Raw genomic sequence first — 27,604 nt, 5'->3', positions numbered from 1 at the left:
GTCTATAGTCTAGTCTATAGTCTAGTCTATAGTTAGTCTATAGTCTAGTCTATAGTCTAGTCTATAGTCTAGTCTATAGTCTAGTCTATAGTCTAGTCTATAGTCTAGTCTATAGTCTAGTCTATAGTCTAGTCTAGTCTAGTCTAGTCTATAGTCTAGTCTATAGTCTAGTCTATAGTCTAGTCTATAGTCTAGTCTATAGTCTAGTCTATAGTCTAGTCTTAGTCTAGTCTATAGTCTAGTCTATAGTCTAGTCTATAGTCTAGTCTATAGTCTAGTCTATAGTCTAGTCTATAGTCTAGTCTATAGTCTAGTCTATAGTCTAGTCTATAGTCTAGTCTATAGTCTAGTCTATAGTCTAGTCTATAGTCTAGTCTATAGTCTAGTCTATAGTCTAGTCTATAGTCTAGTCTATAGTCTAGTCTATAGTCTAGTCTATAGTCTAGTCTACAGTCTAGTCTATAGTCTAGTCTATAGTCTATTCTATAGTCTAGTCTATAGTCTAGTCTATAGTCTAGTCTATAGTCTAGTCTATAGTCTAGTCTATAGACTAGTCCATAGTCTAGTCTATAGTCTAGTCTATAGTCTAGTCTATAGTCTAGTCTATAGTCTAGTCTATAGTCTAGTCTATGCATGAGGAGTTTAAATTTAAAAGATGCATTTAGCTGTTATTTTGGATTTATACCAATCTGATAGTAAAAAGGCAATATGTCCTTGCAAGAAACGTTAACGAAGCACAGTGGTATAGGAAAAAAAAAGAGGGAAATAATTCGGTAACTTCTAAACGGTTAATCCGATTTTAATGAAATTTGGTATGCACAAAGAGGAGGTGTTGTCGAGTTTAGGTTTTGAATTTGGACCTTATAGGCCAACCAGGGGCCCGGCGGGGGGTCCTCAAATTAGGACACCTCGGCTATGTTAAATTTTTAAAACGATCCTATTTCTTCATTTGAGTTCCGATTTCGTATATAGAATCTCCTCATCGAGCACTATAAAAAATGTCGTCGTAGCAGTAAATTATCTCTTATAGTTTAGGAGATATTCGCATTTGAATATTAAAATTTTAAAATTTTTACCGTCCTTACTTTAGTTTTTTTGATAATAGCAGGTCCAAATATTTCCGATTTTCGCCATTTTTTTTTATTTGCTTAACAACAAGTTTATATACCAAGCAGTGAAAGAATTATGTAAAAATCATGACTGAGTCCAAAGTTATAGGCATTTAAATTTAAAAAATTAAAAAAAGGCGATTTTTTGTCATTTTTTTGGGAAAAAAGTATCTTTTTCTTTTTAAGTTATCTAAAAAGTTTCTAAGAAGATGTATATAGAATTTATACTTTTTGGAAAGCTGACTTTACATAAAATACGATAAATGAAACAAAACCTAAAAATTTTTGATACCGAGGGGACCAGGTCCATCCAAAAAAACCCTATTTTTTATGGAAAATTAAATTTTGAGCAAAAATTCTCAAATCGCATAGTCGATATCAAATTATAGTGACCTGTTTTATATGACCCAATAAGTTCTTAATCATTTTGTAACGGGTTTCGATAACCCCGCCCCTGGTATGGATATAATAGGCAAAAAACCAAAAAATCCATTTTTTGGGATTTTTTAAAACTTTTTTGGGAATTCCGGGATTTCTAATAAGAAAATTCGAAATTTTTATTTAATTTTGGATTTTGAGTAAAAAAATCTACCTAACTGTAAAATTTCATCAAAAAATATTCATAAATAAAATTTTTATTGCAATTTGAAAAATTTGTATCTTCGCAAAAACTGAATAAAAAACATTTTTTAATTTTTTTTTAAAAAAGTATTCCGCGAATTTTTTAATTTTCAAAAATTATATACAGTTTTGAAAAATAGACAAAATTACCTTTCCATTGATATATAACATGCCTACCTAATGTTTTTTAAGTGACAAATTAATTAGGGAAAACTCAACATCTTTTAGAAAATTTACCTAGCACTATTATTTTCATCCATATATGTAACAAATTTAAGAGTTAACCTTATGGATGAAAATAATAGTGCTAGGTAAATTTTCTAAAAGATGTTGAGTTTTCCCTAATTAATTTGTCACTTAAAAACATTAGGTAGGCATGTTATATATCAATGGAAAGGTAATTTTGTCTATTTTTCAAAACTGTATATAATTTTTGAAAATTAAAAAATTCGCGGAATACTTTTTTTAAAAAAAATTAAAAAATGTTTTTTATTCAGTTTTTGCGAAGATACAAATTTTTCTAATTGCAATAAAAATTTTATTTATGAATATTTTTTGATGAAATTTTACAGTTAGGTAGATTTTTTTACTTAAAATCCAAAATTAAATCAAAATTTCGAATTTTCTTATTAGAAATCCCGGAATTCCCAAAAAAGTTTTAAAAAATCCCAAAAATGGGATTTTTTAGTTTTTTGCCTATTATATCCATACCAGGGGCGGGGTTATCGAAACCCGTTACAAAATGATTAAGAACATATTGGGTCATATAAAACAGGTCACTATAATTTGATATCGACTATGCGATTTGAGAATTTTTGCTCAAAATTTAATTTTCCATAAAAAATAGGGTTTTTTTGGATGGACCTGGTCCCCTCGGTATCAAAAATTTTTAGGTTTTGTTTCATTTATCGTACTTTATGTAAAGTCAGCTTTCCAAAAAGTATAAATTCTATATACATCTTCTTAGAAACTTTTTAGATAACTTAAAAAGAAAAAGATACTTTTTTCCCAAAAAAATGACAAAAAATCGCCTTTTTTAATTTTTTAAATTAAAATGCCTATAACTTTGGACTCAGTCATGATTTTTACATAATTCTTTCACTGCTTGATATATAAACTTGTTTTTAAGCGAATAAAACAAAATGGCGAAAATCGGGAATATTTGGACCTGCTATTATCAAAAAAAACTAAAGTAAGGACTGTAAAAATTTTAAAATTTTAATTTTCAAATGCGAATATCTCCTAAACTATAAGAGATAATTTACTGCTATGACAACATTTTTTATAGTGCTCGATGAGGAGATTCTATATACGAAATTTTTTTTAAATCGGAACTCAAATGAAGAAATAGGATCGTTTTAAAAATTTAACATAGCCGAGGTGTCCTAATTTGATGACCCCCCGCCGGGCCCCTGGTTGGCCTATAAGGTCCAAATTCAAAACCTAAACTCGACAACACCTCCTCTTTGTGCACACCAAATTTCATTAAAATCGGATTAACCGTTTAGAAGTTACCGAATTATTTCCCTCTTTTTTTTTTCCTATACCACTGTGCGAAGACCATTCGACCCAGTTGAATAAAATAATTCAAGATTGTATTATATCTTACGTTTGTTTCTCCACTTCCATTTCCATTGAAGTCTTTTGTATTGTATTAAATACGCAGTTTATATTTCACGTTAAGTTGTGTGGTGTGGCCTTCGTTACGGAAGTAACTTTAATGGATTGTGGTTTGTGAGGTTACAGCTGATGCTGTTTAAAGTCATGAATTGCTAACTTTAACAGCTGCTACTGCTTCTACTGTTGTTGTTGGTGCTTCTGATGGTGCTACTTCCATTTCATTTCCAACCATTTCATTACATTAAAAAGTTGTTTTATTCTTCACGTTTTATATTTTTTTGTAATAATATTCTGTGGAATTCTTTCTTATTTTGTTGAATAATTTCAAAAGACCACATTATAATCTGTTGATAGCGTCGCGTAATAAAAATAATAATCATATTTTTCTCTACTTTATTCATTCTTGTATAATTTTTTAATGAAGTAAATTGAATGAGTTGTGGTGTGGTGTGGGTTGTGTTGTGGTGGTTAAAAAGTCCTTAAAACAAACATTTTGTGTGCGAATGTTTATTAAGGTGGGTTTAATTTTTAGAGAAATAGGTAAACGTTATCGTTAATTAGACAAAAAATAAAATCATGTTAGACCACTAATGAAGATTACAAAGTTGACCATCAAACTTTTAAGGCGAATGGAAGCAAACATTTCTATAAAAATTGCTAAATGAAAAATTACATAACAAAACCAGCCACCCTAATATATGTGTATCCTTATGTCAGCCTGTGATTGAGTTTGGATCGTGCATTGTTGAGTTTGTGTTTGTAGTCAAACAAATTATATGAACATATTAAAAGAGATAATGTTGGTTTGAAATTTAAAAAAAAAGGAAATGACAAAAAAAAGTTCATCAACACCAACTTTATGATACGCTAGTTATATCCACTAATAGATAAACAAAAAATATTTCAAGTGCTTCCCTAAATTAGACGTATACTTAATATTTGTAATATCAATAAATCTATAACACGTATACGTACAGGTGTCGGTAAAAAAAACAGTGCAAGTTCACTTGAAATGAAACAAGTAAGAGTTCTATATTCGAATATTATATACCCTTCACCATGATGTATTGAAAAACAATCAAGTCAGTACGAATTCTATAAGAAAAAAATCAAAAAATAACTCTTATAAAACGAAAAAGTACCAGAAAATCCCCTTTTATAAATTGTGCATAAAAACCAAAAAGTACCAAAAATCCTTTCCTACAGATTTTCGTTAACTTAATGTCCAATTTTATAGGTTCTCATTAACTCCAGGCTCAAAAAATACCTTTTGAAGAACGAAAAAGTACCAAAAAGTCTCCTATAAACCTATAAAGTTTTTCTCGGATTTTTACTCATATCTCCGTTATTTATGAACCGATTTTGCTGATTTTAAATAGGAAACTTTTCGAAAGTAAATATCTGGGGTCTTCAGAAAATTGATTTCAAAAAACACACAGGCAGAAAGACAGACAGACGGACATAGCTTAATCCGTGTTATCAAAATCAAAAAATGGTTTCAGTCGTTTAACTAGTTTTAATGAAGAATTTGATTTAAAAATATTTTACAATGCGAAAATATAAGTACGTCTAATTGACCCTATTATATGATTAAAAGCACCCACTCTTATAGTTTATGTCGTTCTCATGGTAAAAATACTAAACGAAAGAAATAGTATTTCATACTTAAATATGTATTTATAACGATGTCAACAGAAGCTAAAAGAATAACTAAAAGTGGAGCAAATAATCTCCAATTAGCACTTCTCATAAGGAATTAATTTCATAGCAAAAATCAAATAAACACTTTTAAATAGTAAAAGGCAGAAAGCATGTGTGTATTGATAACAGGCAATAGGAGAAAATAAAAATCCTAGATATTTTATATGTGAGTTTATACAGATATATATGTATTAGACTGCTTCTCAATTATACAAAAAACTATTAAAGTTGATCATACGGTTGAAATGTCGCTAATAGACCCACTATTTTATAAACATTCTAGGTCTATATTGGATTCTAAGACCATCTAGCTATGTCCGTCTGTCTCTTGAAAACATGATAGGGGATTGATTCCTCATAGTATAAGCACTATTTTGTATTGCAAATGGTTAATATCGGATTTCACCTAGTTTTAACATATGTACTTATACAAATTCTTTCTACATATACATATAGATAAAAATGTATAATACATTTCAATTGGATTTCTTATGTACAACTTTGCTTAAAACATTTTAAAGAACAATTGATAAAACAGAATGATTAGCTTATTGATTTCCATATTTTGGAAATACATACCTCTTCAAAGATTTCCAATTAAGTTTACCAGATTACAAACTCTCTCTCATGCTATTTATTTCCTTACCTTTTTAATATCTTCAAATTCTAGGAAAATTGTCATTTGGGAAAGATCTCAAAACTACAGGAACATAAAAGAATTAGAAGGAATTTGGAAATATATACCAAATCACTTAAACCAAAGTGAAGATTTATTGTATCGATTCTTTTTAGCTTAAAAAATTTTGTGAAATGTAAAACGTGTATTCTTACACCCACCATCAAAACGGATGGGGAATATATCGATTTTGTCATTCCGTTTGCAATACATCGAATTGTTCGTCTACGATTAGATTCTATGACAATCCAACCAAGTCCATCCTTCTGTTGAAAACACTATAAAGTGTGAACGAAATGTATTAGGGAACTCAAATTTTCCAAAAATATTTTGCAGATTGTTCGGTAAATGGACTAGACTAGACTATAGACTAGACTATAGACTAGACTATAGACTAGACTATAGACTAGACTATAGACTAGACTATAGACTAGACTATAGACTAGACTATAGACTAGACTATAGACTAGACTAAGACTAGACTATAGACTAGACTATAGACTAGACTATAGACTAGACTATAGACTAGACTATAGACTAGACTAGACTAGACTAGACTATAGACTAGACTATAGACTAGACTATAGACTAGACTATAGACTAGACTATAGACTAGACTATAGACTAGACTAAAGACTAGACTATAGACTAGACTATAGACTAGACTATAGACTAGACTATAGACTAGACTATAGACTAGACTATAGACTAGACTATAGACTAGACTATAGACTAGACTAGACTATAGACTAGACTATAGACTAGACTATAGACTAGACTATAGACTAGACTATAGACTAGACTATAGACTAGACTATAGACTATAGACTAGACTATAGACTATAGACTAGACTATAGACTAGACTATAGACTAGACTATAGACTATAGACTAGACTAGACTATAGACTAGACTATAGACTAGACTATACTAGACTATAGACTAGACTAGACTATAGACTAGACTATAGACTAGACTATAGACTAGACTAGACTAGACTAGACTAGACTAGACTAGACTAGACTAGACTAGACTAGACTATAGACTAGACTATAGACTATAGACTAGACTATAGACTAGACTATAGACTAGACTATAGACTAGACTATAGACTAGACTAAGACTAGACTATAGACTAGACTATAAACTAGACTATAGACTAGACTATAGACTAGACTATAGACTAGACTATAGACTAGACTATAGACTAGACTATAGACTAGACTATAGACTAGACTATAGACTAGACTATAGACTAGACTATAGACTAGACTATAGACTAGACTATAGACTAGACTATAGACTAGACTATAGACTAGACTATAGACTAGACTATAGACTAGACTATAGACTAGACTATAGACTAGACTATAGACTAGACTATAGACTAGACTATAGACTAGACTATAGACTAGACTATAGACTAGACTATAGACTAGACTATAGACTAGACTATAGACTAGACTATAGACTAGACTATAGACTAGACTATTGACTAGACTATTGACTAGACTATAGACTAGACTATAGACTAGACTATAGACTAGACTATAGACTAGACTATAGACTAGACTATAGACTAGACTATAGACTAGACTATAGACTAGACTATAGACTATAGACTAGACTATAGACTAGACTATAGACTAGACTATAGACTAGACTATAGACTAGACTATAGACTAGACTATAGACTAGACTATAGACTAGACTATAGACTAGACTATAGACTAGACTATAGACTAGACTATAGACTAGACTATAGACTAGACTATAGACTAGACTATAGACTAGACTATAGACTAGACTATAGACTAGACTATAGACTAGACTATAGACTAGACTATAGACTAGACTATAGACTAGACTATAGACTAGACTATAGACTAGACTATAGACTAGACTATAGACTAGACTATAGACTAGACTATAGACTAGACTATAGACTAGACTATAGACTAGACTATAGACTAGACTATAGACTAGACTATAGACTAGACTAGACTAGACTATAGACTAGACTATAGACTAGACTATAGACTAGACTATAGACTAGACTATAGACTAGACTATAGACTAGACTATAGACTAGACTATAGACTAGACTATAGACTAGACTATAGACTAGACTATAGACTAGACTATAGACTAGACTATAGACTAGACTATAGACTAGACTATAGACTAGACTATAGACTAGACTATAGACTAGGACTATAGACTAGACTATAGACTTAGACTATAGACTAGACTATAGACTAGACTATAGACTAGACTATAGACTAGACTATAGACTAGACTATAGACTAGACTATAGACTAGACTATAGACTAGACTATAGACTAGACTATAGACTAGACTATAGACTAGACTATAGACTAGACTATAGACTAGACTATAGACTAGACTATAGACTAGACTATAGACTAGACTATAGACTAGACTATAGACTAGACTATAGACTAGACTATAGACTAGACTATAGACTAGACTATAGACTAGACTATAGACTAGACTATAGACTAGACTATAGACTAGACTATAGACTAGACTATAGACTAGACTATAGACTAGACTATAGACTAGACTATAGACTAGACTATAGACTAGACTATAGACTAGACTATAGACTAGACTATAGACTAGACTATAGACTAGACTATAGACTAGACTATAGACTAGACTATAGACTAGACTATAGACTAGACTATAGACTAGACTATAGACTAGACTATAGACTAGACTATAGACTAGACTATAGACTACTAGACTATAGACTAGACTATAGACTAGACTATAGACTAGACTATAGACTAGACTATAGACTAGACTATAGACTAGACTATAGACTAGACTATAGACTAGACTATAGACTAGACTATAGACTAGACTATAGACTAGACTATAGACTAGACTATAGACTAGACTATAGACTAGACTATAGACTAGACTATAGACTAGACTATAGACTAGACTATAGACTAGACTATAGACTAGACTATAGACTAGACTATAGACTAGACTATAGACTAGACTATAGACTAGACTATAGACTAGACTATAGACTAGACTATAGACTAGACTATAGACTAGACTATAGACTAGACTATAGACTAGACTATAGACTAGACTATAGACTAGACTATAGACTAGACTATAGACTAGACTATAGACTAGACTATAGACTAGACTATAGACTAGACTATAGACTAGACTATAGACTAGACTATAGACTAGACTATAGACTAGACTATAGACTAGACTATAGACTAGACTATAGACTAGACTATAGACTAGACTATAGACTAGACTATAGACTAGACTATAGACTAGACTATAGACTAGACTATAGACTAGACTATAGACTAGACTATAGACTAGACTATAGACTAGACTATAGACTAGACTATAGACTCGACTATAGACTAGACTATAGACTAGACTATAGACTAGACTATAGACTAGACTATAGACTAGACTATAGACTAGACTATAGACTAGACTATAGACTAGACTATAGACTAGACTATAGACTAGACTATAGACTAGACTATAGACTAGACTATAGACTAGACTATATACTGTGCTGTAGGGCATTTAACATTCGGAATGCCTTACATTTACTTGCTCTTAATATCCTTAGTCAAGTGTAAATTACAAAAAGAAAAAAAAGCCCCACCCAAAGAAATAATACTCGTGGCACAACTATTATTTGCATTCATTGTTGTCGTATCAATTAAATGTCAAAATAGAATCTATTTTTAGCCAACGCATCCTACACACGCCAATTCAAACCAAATAATAATACATATTATTAGAAAATGCATAGAAAATAATGCCAAACAGTTGGCAATGATAATAGAATAAAATGAAAAGATTGAAATTATTTATTTTTACTACAAGTTGAAAACATGTTGCCACAGATTGCCATACTATTTTTATTATTATTTTAAAAAGAAAATTCTTGGGAAAGAATATAAAGACGAAACATTATAGAAACTAAGCAAAAGTATAATTAAAAGTTATTTTTTTACAATTTCTACCTCAACATTTGTAAGTCTTTATCCTTTAATTTTCTTTTAGTTTCCTTTCTTTAATAAAAACACGTAATTATACACAATTTCCCTTCTTTATGGAACTCAGTCTCTACGCGTTTTAATGAAAATTACCACAATTTTCTTGCTGCATTAATTTTCTATATTGCAAAACTATATGTTTCATATAGTTGAACACTTACGACTAAGAATTTTCCTATAAGATTTTCTTTTCTTTATTTATTTTTTTTTTTTTTTTTTGCATTTTGTCTTTTCCTACAACACTTCTCCAAATTAAACATGTTTTGCATAATAATTAGTTGCATTTTATTATGCATTTCATTATTTTATACATCAAATTGTTGATGCCATTGAGCATGATTACCGTTATGATGAAGATGAATTTTAATTAAACTTATATATTTATAAATAAAAAAAGTTGAAATTAAAAAGAACTGCATAATAATTAGATATGAGGAAATTATCATACAAAAGACTCTTTGAGGTGCCGAAAGACACTGGATATATAATTATAAAGATTTTTATCTTAAAGCTTTTTTTTCAAGTATTGCAAGTTAAAACTTAAAAATTAATTGTATGCTGAATAATCTGTAATTATTTTAGAATATTAAAATGTTCTATTAAATGACACACACACACTTAAAGTTAAAATGTTTTAATAATGTCAAATTGTGAATGCCACAATATAATTTTCCAACCCCATAAAGTATGTGTATATATTCTGAATCCTTATGGATAGTATAGTCGATTAAGCCATGTCCGTCAGTGTGTCTGAAATCAGTTTTCTGAAGACTCCAGATATCTTCGAGATCGAGACCCCAGATAATTCTGTCAGACATGCTTTCGAGAAGTTTCCTATTTAAAATCTATAAATAACGGGGATATAAGCAAAAATCCGAGACAACTTTTAAATATTTCATCAGAAAAACGAGAATATTTTGCATTGTGTTTGATTGTATATATCATATTATCCAAATATGTTCTTAGTAATCTGGTAAAGGGTTCCGATAATACCTGTTATGGGTGATGTAACTAAAAAAATAAAATGGTTTTTATACCCTACGCCTCTAACGCATAAAAATATTGCTCCTACACCCACCATAATGTATACCGATCGACTCAGAATTCTGAGCCGATTAATACATGTCCGTTCTTCCTACAATTTCAAGATATTTGATACAATTTGGACTATACGAGTTTTTCGGCACAAGGACCATTATTTCACGTAGCTCCCATACAACCTGACCTTCCGATTTTGGGTTTTTAACTCATAACTACGTCAAATACATATACTACTATCTCACCAAAAATTGGCACAATAAAGTTTTATATAGGCATAAATGACCATGCCTATTTTTATGAAAAATAAATAATTTTTAAAAGATACCCATGGTGTAGGGTATCATATAGGCGACTATACTTTCCTACTTGTTTATAGTTCTCGACGAGCAGATTCTTTATATGGGGGATTTAATGTCAAGAGAAACCGATGTCTCTCGATGAAATTCGCGTCATTGGACCTACGGCTTAGTAATTTTTCAACAAAATCGGTCAAGAACCCTCTAAGTTACAGCGGTGGCACTATTGTGCAGATACTATTGGTGTTACTACTGTCCGATGTTCCGAAACTCTGTTTCCTGGAAGTGGTTTCTTAGAACTTTCCAATCAGTGTTCTTGAGTGGTGTATTATGTGAAAGGACAAATAAAGTATTTAAAAGTTGCACTGTCCTCTTAACATGCTCTACATTCTTCTAAACCCGTTCGTACAAATTGTGTGTAGTTGTGCCCGATATCCTGTGTGTTAGCACAAAATTACCATCACACTAGTCTTGAACATGCTTATTATGAAGAGGCTTCTTGTCCACCTCTCTTTAAGGCTATACTATAGAATTGTTTACCAACCGCTTCCCACCCATGTTTATCATCAAGCTCTCATTGGATCGAACGGTTTTACATTCGTTCTCGAGTTCCTTAAGTTCTCTTGCGACTGGTCCAGAAGACAAGCCTACTAGCCCTATTTTCGGGTTGCTCGCTAGTGAGCGAGTTCACTCTGAGGCCTTGTGGCCCATTGTATGTAATACCCTTAGAATTGACATTTCCTTTTGTTGAGAAATGGTTTCGCTTCCTAACTTCTTTGACTATTTGGTTCTTGCGTTTTCCTAATATAACTGATCATGTTTACTAGTGACACATCTTTAAGACAGTCAAGAATCTAGATCATGAAAAAGAGCTCTACCAAGATAGAGTAATCTGTGCTCTTGCAAGGCTGGGCAGTCAAATTGAAGGTGTTGTACCGATTCCACTTCCTCTTCGTCCAAACAGCTTCTACAGTAGTTATAATGTGGGTAGCCCATACGTTCCGACATATGTATGACCAATCGTACAATGCCCAGTAATTATACCAGCTAGAAGCCTAATTGAGTTCTTACTAAGAGACAAGAGAGTCCTAGTCCTATCTGTTGTCAGAGTTAGCCAGAGTAGTCTCGATATTCTACAAGTGGTGATATTTGACCACGTGAGTTCCATCTCACTCAGAACCCAGTCGTCTATTAATTTTGACCTCTATCCATTTTAATCTGTGTACCTTTGGTGTCGTTACTTGTCTCGATTTATATTGGGCTTATCGCTATATACGAGCTGATATCGAAAGGATCTTATGATTGATTCGGAGAAGACAATGGGATACTTTACACTGAATGTATTCTTTGCCCCACTTTCTTTCATATATGTACATATATATTTCTAAACGAACTTCTATGTCAGACTTCCTACTTTATCTAATCCTTTGCAGATGATAGCAACATTTGTCATTCCTACTGATCCAATTATATCCCCCAAAAAATACTCAATGTTGTGTCTTAACACGCAAACGCACTACAGATCATGTTGCTTCATCTATATTTATTGGTTGTGTAAATATTAAGGAAAATTTTAATAACACCCAGTTATCATTTGGACTATCACCGTTGTAATCTTGACAACACATCGTTTTCATTGCAAAAAGCATTGTTGTCATTATACCCTACACCACTATAGTGGGAAGGGTATTATGCGTTTGTGATGTTTGTAACGCATTAAAATATTAGTACTATACCCACCTCAGAATCACTTTCTGAGTCGATTTAACGATGTCCGTCCATGTAAACGTTGTTATCAAAGTACAAGTCGCAACTTTCAAGATAATTTGATGAAATTTGGTATACACGTTTCTTTTGACCCAAGGACAAAGCCTATTGAAAATGGTTAAAATCGGTCCATTATTTCAACCGGCCCCCATACAACTGAACCCCCCGAAAAGGGCTTTTGAGCTCATAATTCTGTATAATATAAATGTATCTCTATAAAAGTTAGCACAACTAAGTTTTATATAAGCCTTGATGACCTTGCCGAATTTCGAAATGATCGGATTTCATTTGACCCTAGCCCCCATACAAAGCCCCCCTTCGGAAAATGTCTTGAATATCCGCAATTCACTTATTAACACTGTTATTGCAATGAAATTTATCACAGACAAATATTATATAAATATAAATCTATCTAGCCCATTTTATCGGGATCGGTTCACATTTGCTCCTATCCCTCATATAAAACCTCTTTCAGAAAATTAGTTTTTCGTCAATAAATTGCTTAAATAAATCGGAATCAAGGTAATATTCCAGATAAATGCTTTATTATGAAAAATAGATCACATTTAATATTCATAACTGGTGTAGGGTATCATATGATCACAATGCATTGCCGAAATGACACAAAACATAATCAAAATGACAGCAAAGCGTTGTTCCACTGACAACGATGCGTTATCAAAATTACAATGGTGGTTGTCAAAATGATAACCGGGGGTGTTATTTAAATTTTATACATAACCGTAGTGGTAAGCTCACTTTTGACAACTGATAGTATCAATTACGATACTTTTCTACCAGTTTTTCCCTCTGTGTTATAACCGTATCTACATAAATATGTATTTAAGCACTTTTGGTGTTCCGCAAACAATATTTCAATGTGTTAAATTACAAAATCAATATACCCTTTTGGATGATGGATATAAAAGGTAACATTGTGTTGTAAATGTTAATATTTAAAAGAAAATAATATGAATTTATTAACCCCTTATTGCGGTTAGTTAATAAAAAAAGTTCTGAGAATTGTATAATTAAGTTCTTAAGTTTAAGAGTTTTTCATTTTATAATTAAATAATTCTTAGAAATTTTTTTAAATAATTAATAAAAAAAAAACTAAAACCCTTTTAGTTTACATACTTCAACTTAAATGATATTAAATTAAATTATAGGAATAAATTTAAAAACATTAAGGGAGACCAAAATTAATGTTAAAAATATTAGAAATTTTTATACAGGTCAAACTAGCTGTCCACAAACGGCATATGACTAATAAGCATGTGCATGCCTATATATAATTATGTTCTTACTAATAATCCTGTATATGTCAAATTGAATACAAAACACACAAAAAAAACTAATCTCTTTAAATAACATAATAAATTTAAATATAAGAGTTAATTGTTTTATAACATAAACCTATTAAAATTCAAAATAACTTCATTTCAATTCATATAGTAAAGGATAATGTTGCCTAATTGCTAAACACAGCACGATACCATACAAAACAGAACAAGGCAACACACACACACAGCAGAGGTGACATAAACGAAGGCTAAGGAAGAGAGTTTTATTAAGTGTTAGTGAGTGGGTCGATGTGTGGGTGGTGTGCAAGTGTGTAAAATTTCCACTATGTGGCAATGTATTGAGGCGGTGTATGTTTGTGTGCTTTAAGCAAATTTGATTAAAATTCCAAGAACATACACAAAGAAAATTTACATAAGACTTATTTACTATCAAACTGGCATAACTCTAAACTTAAGTTTATGTTATTAATGCGAATACGTAATTTTTCAGAAACTGACATCAATTCAAAGTAATAATTTTATATTTTTATTCATATATTTAATATCATTCTATACAACTTTGTATTTTTGGAGTTGTTACACTTTCTTACCAATTACCATTGTATTTACATTCTCAAACCTTTGAATGTTTGTTGTTTTTTGGTATTTTATTATTCGAACATGTTTTAAAATCAAATGACCTGCATTAAAGCAATACAAATAAAATTTTGACCAATATGTTGACAAATAAATAAATAAATAAAATCAATTCGACGACAAAAGGCTAATAAAACACAACTTTTCCAAAAAAAGGTTAAAGTGTTGAGAGGTCATAAGGGTTTTTCATTTATTTATTTCAAATACAAGAATTTTTATAATGAATCAACTAAAAAAGGATATTTTTTTATAATACAATAAATAAAATGAAAAATATATTATAGAATACAAAATGGGCGGACTAAAACTAGGGGGCGTGGCAACTTCCATATGAATTTTATAAAAAAATCGTATATCTGGAAAAACATCAGTGTCCTCAAATTTTCCACGGGTAACTTAGAAATCCATAAATTTTGGAGGGAGGACTAGCAATAGCGGGCATGGCACTTCCCATATGAATTAAATACAAAAATTCGTATATCTGGGAAACCATTAGAGATAGAATCCTAAAATTTTGAACAAACAACTTTGACATCCAAGTAAACATTCGGGTAATAAATTGAAGGATTAGCAATCTATCTGGGAAAACATTAGAGATATAATCCTCAAATTTTGCATGGGAAACATTGACTTGCATATGAATAATTTAGGTAGAACATGAAAGGACTAGCAATATGGGAAGTGGCACCCATACCAAGAAATAAAAAATCCCAGAATTTCGACTATCATTGCAATTGCTGCTACTATTAATTCTAGTCTGCCGGGAATGGAACTGCAAGAGTTAAATGAGTTCTTGGGGTTACTTGGCTAGCAGTTAAACCAAAATACCTATCTTATCTGGCATTACAGAAGTCAGTGGCCCATAGGATTTGTCTTCTAGCTACTGGTGGGAATATAATGTTTGCTTTAACTTTCCGGTGCTGTTGCCAATTCAACAGGACTCCACAGGGATTGATAGATTGTTTAAGGAGGCACCAAGCACTACGACTCAAGTTAAGATATTGTGTGCAGTCCTTTTGGTTCACCATTGGAGATTAAGTTCACGTATAAATCTTAATGTTCTAGACAGTGAAAGATTGAATATTTCATCTGGCGAAAGAAAAGCTATTCCCAGAATACTTACTCTGAGAGTCCATAATGGCTGACAGTCGCAAGGTACATGTTCAGATGTTTCATCATGCATTTCGCAGAATCTTCATAGACTCGTCACATTGTTACCAAGAATATGCTGGTGGTATCTAAGTCCACAGTGCCCGGTATAAAGACCCGTTAGTAATCTTAGATCACTCTTGTTAAGTGACAGTAACTTTTGGGATTTAACTTTCATTAGCATTATGAAGCTTTTATCCTGTCTGAGTCCTAATATTGATTCCCAGTGGCAGAGAAATTCAGATTCAACATATAAATGGTAGCCTTTGGGGATACCAAAAAAATGGGTGTGGTCTAATGAATGGGCGCAGCGCGCTCCTGTTTGCCAGACAATCTGCTCTTTCATTGCCAGAGTGTCCTTCATGGCCAGGTTCCCAACATAACTTGAGTTTATTATGTTTACCCAGTTCATTTAGAAATGTCAAACAGTCAAGTACGACACCCGATGATAGTAAAACCCTAAGAGCCACCTTACTATCCGACATTACAAATATCTTTAATCCTCTCAGTTTTCTTCTCAGACATTCTTTAATGCAAATGATAATTGCATAAACCTCTGCCTGAAAGATTGAGGGGTAATTACCTTTTGGAAATTTAGGCCATAGATTCCCGCTCCAGTACTGGCATTTATCTGTTTGGAATCATATGTAAACCATACTTGGACAACATGTTCCTGCCACCAATTTAGGTTTTTCCATTGGTCCCTTTTCGGTATAAGAACCTCAAAGGCTCTGTGTAGTATCAAAAGTGTTGAACCACAGTCAGGAACCCATATATATGGATCAGTCATAAATATACTAATAATACTCATGTGTCCCACCAAGTTGCCAGCTTTTAAACTGGTTATTTCTGGTGGGCGAAGTGTAGATTTTCGTGCCTCATCCTTTCTGAAGATGTGCAGTGGTAGAATTGCAGAATAGTACCAAGAGCATATGTAAGACAACTTCTCATGGCCCCTGTTATAGCGAAACAAATGAGACGATAGATTTTGCCCTTATCGTTACCTGATCTACCCTCTTCCACCAAACCAAGGCAGCATAGTTTAGTATGGTCTTTATTATGGATTCAAAGGTCCAAAAGATAATTTTCGGTTTTAAGCCCGACGTTCTATCAAAAAGTCTTTGATAAGCGTACAATGCGCTAGTGGCTTTGTTGATAGTATTGGATATATGAAGTTTCCAGTTTAGAATTTTATCGAGAATGATCCCCAGGGATACTACGCGAACTATATGTTATGAATAATTTGATATCACAAGAACATGGTGCAGAATAAGTGTGTGGGTCCGCACTCCACCCTCATGTCCTTAAGGATGTGTAGATGAATGTGACAGGTGAAAGGTCTGTGTGATGGTAAGCAAACGATGTCTTATTGCCGAATAGCTCAAGTATACTTAAGCAATTACATTGACCTGCGTCAGCCGTGTATTGACCTGGTCACCTCCATGTTCGAGTTACGGTGGTGAGTCGTCTCTAGCTTTACCTGTGGTTGAAAAAGACCGCCGTGAGCGATGGAAGCCAAATAGTACCTCGGCTTATTTTAGAGTAAATATGAGGGTCGAATGAGTACGACGCTATGAAAGAAAGATTTAGAGTCAGGCGATCTGAAACATCTTCGCATCGGTCGATACATCTGCTAGAAAGTCCAAGAACTTAATATCGAGACTTCAACCGTTCAAACCTCCAAAGGTTTATGGTGAAAGTGTATTATCCATGCATTCACTTTTTGTATCAATTTAGATCACACCTTGTCGAATTTACACTTGTCATAAACATATACTGGACACATTAGAAGTATATACACGTAAATTTTCCAGGAACTTTGAAACACTGTTCCCAGTTAGAATATCATGGTCAAGCGGAACATTAGAAAAAATATCTGTAGGTGGCCGTTGCTACACGAATGGTTCAAAACTGGCAGACAAAACGGCCCTGGGGATCTATATTGAAAATATAGAGACTGACTGAGACACTAGTTTCAAGGCAGAAGTCAGTGTAATATGTCACCAATAGATATTGATATGTATATTTACCGACAGTCAGAAGGCAATAGGAGCGATATCATGTAATAAGACAAAATCTCAGAACGTATCGGACTATAAGAGAGCCTTAACCGATAACTTTTCCAGAAATAAGCTCTGCATCATATAAGTGCCAGATCACTCTAGAAGAGTCGGCAACGAAAGAGTGAATGTACTTACTATAAAGGGGAAGGAACTCGAGGACGTTAACCTGACAGTTCCACGCAACAAGAGCTAAGTTAAGAACACGGGCGAAAGTATTCCATACGACCACTTGGAATAAAGAAACGTTTAGTAGAATCGTAAAGATCCTATAGAGTGTCCCAAATGAGAGCGGTTGGTTCTCAATAGAGAATCCTTAAGACTTACTTACTGGACACTGTATGAATGGACTCATATCAGTGCGTATCGATAAAACACTTTCTATGTGACTACTCTGCTTTAAAAGAGTGCAGGCTGAGATATCTAGACTTTTACATGATATTGGGTGTTTTAAAGATGCATCTCTAATGAATATAATGAAATTTGTGAGAAGTACAGGATAATTCCCGAATTAGGGATGAATCAATTTAACAGTAACACAATGGTACTCCCAGGGTTTTATCTAAATTGCGAGTTTCCTATTTAACATAACTTAGGAAGCTTTGTAACTTCGATAATATTGAGTGATTGGGGAAAAGAACATAAAATTATGATCAGAAATCCAAATATCCAAGAAAACTATATTTTATTTTAATTTAATAACTTTTTGTACATATTTAAGTAATATTTGTTATATATTAGATGAGACAAACACCTTTTAACACACTTCCAATTGACAGCAAAAAACATACATATTTCGATCCAGTTTTTACTAAAGTGAATTGATTTGCAAAAGAAATTTTATTTAATTTATATTTCACAATCTGTTTAAACTTAAATTATATGTATGTATATCTAAATATTCTCAGCAGATATAGAAGTAGTTGAGTAATGACACTTTACAACTCTTTTGTCGAATATGAATAAATTTTACAACTTATTTGGACGTATTTTGAATACTTTGATTAAAAAAAAATCCCAAAAAAGTTTTCAAAGAATAAAATCCCAACAAAAACTGGGTAATGACTTTCAATTGTAATTACTTACCTAACGACATAGGTTAGGTTGATAGGAGGATGTATAGTACATCAAATCCAAAGAAATACACCAGGCCAATTTCGGGCCTGTTGTGCGCTCCTTATCATGAAAAAAATGGAACTGAATGAATTATTTTTCAGTGTTCAGAAACTCAGATTCCTGATCGTAATTCCTAAGAATCTTCCAATCAGTGTTAGTCAGGAATATTATTTCCGGAATAATAAAATAAAACTTACAAGATATTTGGATCTATCTTCGACGAATACCTGACAGTGACAAAGAAAGTGCTCCAGAGTTTCACTGTCACTGTTTCACGCGCGGCCAATTTTCTATAGATGTGCTCGTAATGCTGTGTGTCCACTCAGAATACGTACCATCATACTAGATTCAAACTTACTCATTTTACCCATAGGATCTTTGAGGTTCTACCCACCGTTTCATTATTCCAAGAGGCCTTATGGGATTTTCTCACCCATATTTTTAATTCAGCTTTTGTTGCGTCGAATGTTTTTGCGTTTGTCAGGTTAACTAGCTCGAGCTCCCTTCCCATTAATGCTTTTACATTCGCCCTTTCATTGCCGACTACTCCCGAGTGACCTGGTACCCATCTGGGAGAGTATTCAATTAAAGCTTTCTTACAATTCAATATGGTCTTATATTTAATTCTATCACCTGATATCGCCCTATTTGCCTTCTGGCTGTCGGTAAATATATTAAGCGCTGTGGGCGCCATATTTCTTCTAATCCAATTTACACATTCCGTTATTGCTCGGACTTCTGCCTGGAAGCTTGTGTTATGATAAGGTAAGCGGTGGTATATTTCTGTTTCTAGGTCCTCAATATAGAACCTCAGGCCCACTTTATCCTCAAATTTAGAGGCATCCGTGTAACAATGGATTCCTACTGGTATTTGCTCTAATTTTCCGCTTGACCAAGACATTCTATCTGGACATTCTATCAGCGTTTCAAAGTTTCCGTCTTATTCTGTGTCTGGTATGCGATCGGACACGTCCGATGATTGTGTATAACCTTCCAATGTGTCCAGTATACATTGATGACATGTCCTATAACCGCTTTTGGCCAGTTCGCCTAAAATAAAGAGCCTTTCAATGGGTGGAATATCTAGCTAAGTTTCCAGAGCCTTGGTTGAAGTAGTACTACACTTGGCACCGCTTATACCCAAGCAGCATTTACGCTGAACTTCCTGTAGTAGTTTGATATTGCACTTTTTGTCCAAAGCCGTCCACCAGATTATTGAAGCTTAAGCTAGAATTGGTCTAATTACACTTTTCTAAAGCCAATTTGTCATAATAGGACTAAGACCCCATTTCATGCCTTTAGTTCTCCTACATATGACCCAGCACCGATGTGCCTTGTTGATCCTATGCTCTATGTGGTGTCTCCATTTTAATTTTCGGTCAAGGATTACACCAAAGTACTTAACTTTATCCGTCACCGGTATCTTCTTGCCCAGGAAGCAAGGTTCAGTATATGTAGAAATTTTTGTCTTTCTTGTGAAAATACAGATTTACGTCTTCGCCGGGTCTACCCAACGACATACTTTTCAATAACTACTACACATCGTCTGGATTACATAGAAGTAGTCATATAAGGTCTTACTAATAATGTGTTATATAAATACTTTCTAATTCATTAGTCATCTTGCGTCTTTTTATGCGATTTACAATGACTACTTTTTCTAATTACTTGTAATCGCTTGTTTTAAGTACTTTCCTCTAATGACATCACCGTGTTAAAATAATGACTTAAAATGGTATTGTGTAAGTAAATTTTAGCATTTTAACCCCTTACATGGTAATACAATCCTCTTGATAATGTAGTGCCAACGTGTTCAGAAAAAAGTCCTTTGTAACATAACAAATAAGTATATAGTTGAACAACTGTAGAAGAATGCATTTATTTAAAGTTTTGTAAAAAGGTGAATAAATAAAGAACTTTGAAATGTTTTACCGGCAAAGAGGCATTATTGAAATTCCCTTAAGTGTCAAAGTATATTTAGGTTTTAGCGAAAAGCAATCATTCATAAGTTCATATAAAAAATATTCAGATGTATGAATAAAAATAGACAAAATACTTACATGCAAAATACAAAATACTTACATGCATATAAAAATACATTATAAATTATTTATATTTTACATACATTACCCAGAAGCATGTATTAATGCCTTATGTACATAAATAAATAAAAAGTGAGAAAATATGTAAGGAATTTGAAAATAAAAAGAAATATGTCATAATATTTCCTTCATACTTTTGACATGAAGTTGTGCTATTTTAATTCCAAGCACGAAAGATTTTTTTTCTAAAAGGTATCAGCAAAATATTTCATGTCATTTTTAATAATGAATGATATTTTGTAACCCAAATAAAATTACACAATATTTTTTAGAGTGTAAATCTTAATGCGCTCCACTTTATTCAGTTAAATGTTTTTAATTAATGAGTTGAACGAGTTGTGGATAAAAGTGTTACAAAATTTTCATTTAATTATTTTACTATAAATACATACACACACATACATACATACATACATACATATATGTATCGTTTGTAGACCAAACTAAGTTTGCAAATGACGTTTGAAATACAAATTTTAATCATTATTTTGAGGACCAGAATCTCTATATAGTTTCTTTAGTCCCGGTTAGATTAGATTAGAGAGAGCCCTTAGAACTGCGATCCTGTTTTGGATTTTTTGTACAGCCCATGGGTTCACCATAACAAGTTTAATTCACTTATGAAAATAACAGGTTTGATTAGTGAGAGGTTGAATATATCGCTCGGGGCTAGTGTTGCAGCACCTAAGATTCTTTCTCGGCGAATCCTTAATATTGGACATTTCTACAATATGTGTTCTGAGGTTTCCTCCTGACAGCCACAAAATCTGCAGAGGTTCGATATGGCGTTTCCTAGGATGAATTGATGATATCTGAGACCACAGTGTCCCGTGAGTAGTCGCGTTAGTATTCTGAGATTATTTTTGTTAAGTGATAACAACTTTTGGGATTTTCCTCTTGATAGCGTAATTATGCGCTTTGTCTGTCTGTCTGTCATCTAATCTAGTCCGTGTATATAAAAACATGTAAAACGATTCCAATTCATTGCTTCTGAACAGTTTTAAAAGATCGATTACTATAAAAACTTCGTCACCTACTTTGTCGGACTTTTTGCTACTAAAACCCCCTTTACACGAGCTCACAAGTAATATGATCTGTCAAAATTTTGTATAGAAGAGTATGGATGGGATCGTCTAAACGCAATATGTAATGAAACCATCAGACATTGAGAGAAAATGGGGCTAGAGTTAATAATGTTCCAATGTCCGCCATACTTTGCAATATAATTTCTAGTTGCGTAAAACTGATTTGTGCGAATTCGTATGACAATTGCTATCTTTATGACTTATTTATTACTCTTTAAACTGTATTTCGAAGGAGCACTTATATGGCGGCTAGTTGAAACCGATTTTACTCATATTCAATGCCAAACGAACCTTATTTGGATCTAATTTCCATGAAAGCCTGACAATATCAAAGAAAGTGAAGAGGACAGTTTCACTCTCCTCTCCACATGATCTACATTAGTCTGAATCCGCACGTCCAATTTTGTGTAGTTGTGGCTGCAATTCTTTGTGTTCACTCAGAATACTTATCATCACACTAACTTAAGTTTTGATCATTTTGAGGAGGTTTTTTCGTCCTTCTTTCGTTAGGGTCACCCCTTAAGATCTTTGTGGTTCTACACACCGTTTCTTAATTTCCAATTGTTCTTATGGGATTCTCTAGCCCTCGTTACTTTGAATGGTTTTGTGTTCGTCAAGTAAACTACCTCGAGTTAGCAAGTATGTATGTACGTTCGCTCTTTCGTCGTCGACTACTCCCGAGTGGCCTGGTATCCATATTATACAAAGCTTACCTCTGTGAGAGTATTAGAATTTTAGATGGTTCAATATGTTCTTAATAATTAGGAAAAGTGTTACGATAACCTCGCTTGTGATATGGGTGCTATACTTTGGGTACGCCTAGCCGCGCCCATTAGTTCCCGATTCAGAACATAAACTCGAATCCACTTCTCTTATTTCCCCCTATAGTGCGGTCCACAATATGGACCCGTGTAAAGCTTTTTTCAGAAAATGAGATTTTCATTAATAACTAAAACGAAATTTTTCATATATCGTTCGTCCGTCTGAATTCTTGTGAGATTCAAAAAAGAGAACCATATTACAAAAATAAACAAGGATAATAGTAGGGACACGGCGGAAGGTATGGTCAAACTGTTAGGCACGAACAATCTGGATATCAAGGTCAACGAGGATAATTTTGGGGAGTTGGACAGTACATAGAACGGAGACATTATCGTTACTTACCTTCCTGCCAGAATTGTGGAGCAGTTACTGACCAACTTAAACATAGAGGGTCTTCTGTTGGTATCAAGTGAGTCCTTTTTTGAAACCAGTGTCACACAGAAGGGAATTTATCTTTGTCTAAAGATAAGCTTGCTAACAGTCAGTCTAATAAGAGAAGATCCCCTACTGAAGAGTCCAAGGGAATTTAAAAGAGAGATTTGAGAGAAACCCTTCTACAGGTTGTTCGGCAGAAGCGTTGGAGGAGAAGCCAAGTGCCCCTCCATGAGATATTAATTATACAGGCCGAACGAAGGAAGAGAATGTTAGAAACGGAACGTTAAGATTTCTCGAGATTTCTTGTTCCATGGAGCCTATCCTTTGAAGAGAACTTTGAACAGAAAGGCGAGAGACCTCAGCATTCTCCTCCTTTGTTAGGCCTGTGTTTCAGAAGGCATCGACAAAGCGTAGCTAAATTTAAAAGAATTTACAGCCCCATCAGTGACGTTCTGGGAAGACCCAATACTTGTAGATAACAAGAGGATGCTGTCATCAACCTGGTTAATACAATGAAGCATAATAGGTCGATCGCAGCATCAACCTGTCGTCTGCCAAAAGTCCAACAGAGCGGATTTTTTAAGTAAAATATCACATTATTTTCAAGTAATCTCCTCAGAAAGTAGGAAGTTTAAATTTACCGCAAAAGAATCTGTGATTTAGTAATTTCTTATTTTAACTAACACCTTAATCCTAAATGTCAAAAGAATTTCTTTCTGTTTTATATATACACCTCCTGTAGAGTTTTCACCTAAATTTTCATATACATACGGATGGTTTTAAAATAATTTATACTTAAATAATAGCAAACAACAATAAGAATGAAAATTCAAAAGAATTTGTTGTTTTTGTTTAAAAGTATGAATAGTAGAAGAGGAATGCAAGAATATAAAAAAAAAGTAAATTCCCACTCACCTTGCCATTGTGATTTATACGATGATACAATTTTAAGACTTGATTTTTCCTTCTTGTACAAACTAAAATTTTTTTGTTGTTGCTACTGCTGCTGCTACTGATGATGATGATAATGACGTCGATGTTACGGTAGGTGAGAGAGGTGTTGGTTATATAGTTGCTGCTGATGTTTTTGTAGTTGCAAATCTAGTTTATGATGATAAAGCACAAACCACAACTTGGCAAAAGGATGTGAAACAGATAGAGTGATAGAGAAGAGAGATGAAATGAATATAACAATATCACAAGAATATGTTTAACAATGTGTTTGTGTATTTTTTTATTTAGTTGTTTGTATTAGTAGTAGTACTAGTTCACACATACACATACTCATACTTGTAAACAATTTTAGAGTATCTAGAAAAATAGTTAAATGATTCAAATTTCCCTAACCGGAAGTTGGCGTCGTCTTCTTCTTCAACATCATCAACACATAAACACACAATTTATTTGATAAACAGTTTTTCTAGCTGTTCTTTAACTTCCTTTTCTATTGTTTTTTTCGTTTTGTTTTTTTTTTTTAGGAAGGCAAAGGGGGGTAGGAAATGAAAAAATCTCAATTCAAAATCTTACATCACATACAATAATACTCTTTCGAAAGTGCCAAAAACGTTTGTTTGGTTTAAGGTTTATTTTTCTTTATGGAAAATTACATTCTTTTTTTTTTTCTTCTTCTTCTTTTTGTTTTTCAAGTATCCATAGAAACCTTTTTTTTAAAACATTTTTTTAAACACAACTTTTTTTTATTCTTTTGTTACACTTTCTCTTGTTGTCTTCGATTTATATAAATTTTTTTTGTTCTTTCTTAGTTTTGTTGTTGCTGTTATTATTGCTATTTTCTTAGTCCTCTATATGTACACTCACCACAATGACTGTGCACTTAGTGTCATTTTAACATTTCGTCCTTGGGCTATAAACTTAGAACAGTGACAGCAGGGGGTGAGAGTGCTTTTTATGTTCTCCTTTTTTGTTTTTTTCCAATTACCAAACAGCAGCAGAAGGTATGAACGAGCATTATCGAGAAGAAAAAATTTATAAAAAATATTTTAAAATGGTTTTATCACTAAATAAAGGTGTATTTCACATCAATGTATGCACTATGGGTTGAACGTTTTTTGTCCAAAGAGATCATATTAAACTGATCATTAGGCATGTTTTAAAGATAAAGATCTGACTTGGCTAATAACCTAACATTGCAACATCTTGTGAACACACAACATCCATGTTATAGAAACGGCGAAAATGAAGTTTCTGAACATGTTGCGATCCACCGATAGATCACATCTTGGTGTATTGCAATCCTGGTGTAAAAAGGTACTACCAGTACCTCTGGTCTGCCGGGACTATAAACTGTTAATGATCAAATGTATCCTCGGCCTTTCCTTGTAATGACTTGACATGGGGTCGAATCAGAGCACCAGATAATCTGATACTACGGATGGCCAGTTGCTCTCAAGACTTTGACCTGGCTGGTCAGTTGGTTGAGGTTCCTTCAGGATACTCATAATGGTTTAAACACAAATTCGCGGGAAGGGACACTTAAAAAATTGATACAACGGTGAAGTATAATAATTTTTGGAATAAATTTCTGGAAACTAGGATCAGTACAAATCACAGGGTAAGGCCGTGTTTTAATAAAATATTGGATTTGAGCTCATAATGCAAAGATTGGGTATGCGTTGGTGTGCGATATACCATCGGATACTTGTATCTGATGGATGAGTGGAATTCTGAGCTATATTTGAGTAGTTGTCGATTAGAGTGACGGTTGGAGTGGCGGTGGAGTTGGTTGAGACGTTGGCGGAGTTGTTAATACCTTAATCTTTAATTTATCGGCGATTTTCCTTCATGGTTGAGTGTGTTGGAGTTTACTTTACATGCTTAATTTATCATAGTAGGTCCTTGTGGCCACTGAAATAAGTCTTGTCAATTAAAAATGTGCTTCGGACTACCAATTTGTTGTCTCTAGGTGCTACTGCTGAAACAACAGAGCCATCTTAGTAGTCTGGTTTGGCGACTTTAAAAGTTCAACATCAAGATAGTCGACAGATAGGGACAGTAACATCAATAGGGTGTAGTCACCTGATGTTGGGTTCGCCCCTAACCAGTGATTGCCTTATCCTTTGTCAGGGTTTGATTGAGCTTGTCATTCCTCAACGGGGCTACTATGGCAAGAAATCGAATAACTCAAGTACATGAGCAAAGTGTTTGTACATGGACCGGCAAAATCATGTGGTTTGTCGTCAGAGAAGCTCAATCTGTTGATGAAAAAGACCACCGTGAAATAAGACCAACACCATGACAGTTGTTCGCGTAAAGTACTTCGACAGGTAAAGGTGAAGTACGCAACAGTTCAAAAAAAGTTCAAATAGTGTATTTTCATTTAACAAGTTACACACTGTAGTTTGTAACGCACCTGCCGCGAAAAGTTCAGCAACTTTTGACGCGTCGGCAGATGATCAGGGTTGTATTTTGTTGTGTGTAGAATAACAATAAACTACAATGAAATAAATTTCACCAACAATAATCTTAAAAAACATTAAAAAAGTTAAAAATGACGCGTGATGTGTAACTTGCAGCTTGCAAAGCGCGAAATGTTTGAAAAGCGTAAAACGCGTTGCCGCCTCAACGCGTGTTGTGAACTTCCACCTTAAGAGCCAAAAAATAGCGACCAAAAGATATCGTTGTCAGGAGTATTTTCAATCATAACAAATATTACAATAGTTAGTTAAGTTTTGGGGAACATTCCTAAGGATTGATAAAATGAAATAGTGGTATTAATTCCCAAAGCTTTACAACACTGACCAATATTATGGACAAAATAGAATGAGATAAATCTGTAGTTATCGGACTAACTTGAATGAAGCTTCACAAGAGTCAAGAGTTAAGTCTTGAACTTGGACTTCAGGGATCCCTAAAATAGAACCACAGAATTAACTCCTAATTAGATGTTGGAAAAGCTTGGAATGTTAACTGGAGGCTCAGCCCAAAAAGAAGTCACATGTAATCCTTTTTAGAACCTGGGCGATCAAAATATTCCCATATACTGGTAATGTTGTGCTCCTTATAAAACGCAAATTTGGAAGTTCTGGAAT

The 27,604-nt window shown here is 33.3% G+C and overlaps 1 long non-coding RNA gene across 3 annotated transcripts in view; it reads right to left on the bottom strand.

Annotated features, from left to right (window-relative positions):
• Positions 1-27,604, bottom strand: part of LOC119603039 — a 153,768-nt gene that overhangs the window by 101,878 nt on the left and 24,286 nt on the right. For all 3 annotated transcript variants that reach the window (XR_005231387.1, XR_005231389.1, XR_005231388.1), the window contains exon 3: positions 24,471-25,471. This is a non-coding gene — a long non-coding RNA (uncharacterized LOC119603039). The remainder of the gene's footprint in view (positions 1-24,470; positions 25,472-27,604) is intronic.

The sequence above is a fragment of the Lucilia sericata genome, unplaced genomic scaffold, assembly GCF_015586225.1.
Source record: "Lucilia sericata isolate MDLA Ls3-8-SP2 unplaced genomic scaffold, ASM1558622v1 Contig000271F_arrow, whole genome shotgun sequence".
NCBI classification, from domain to species: domain Eukaryota; kingdom Metazoa; phylum Arthropoda; class Insecta; order Diptera; family Calliphoridae; genus Lucilia; species Lucilia sericata.
Note: the sequence above shows the minus strand (reverse complement) of the source record. Positions and strands in the feature narration are given on the sequence as shown.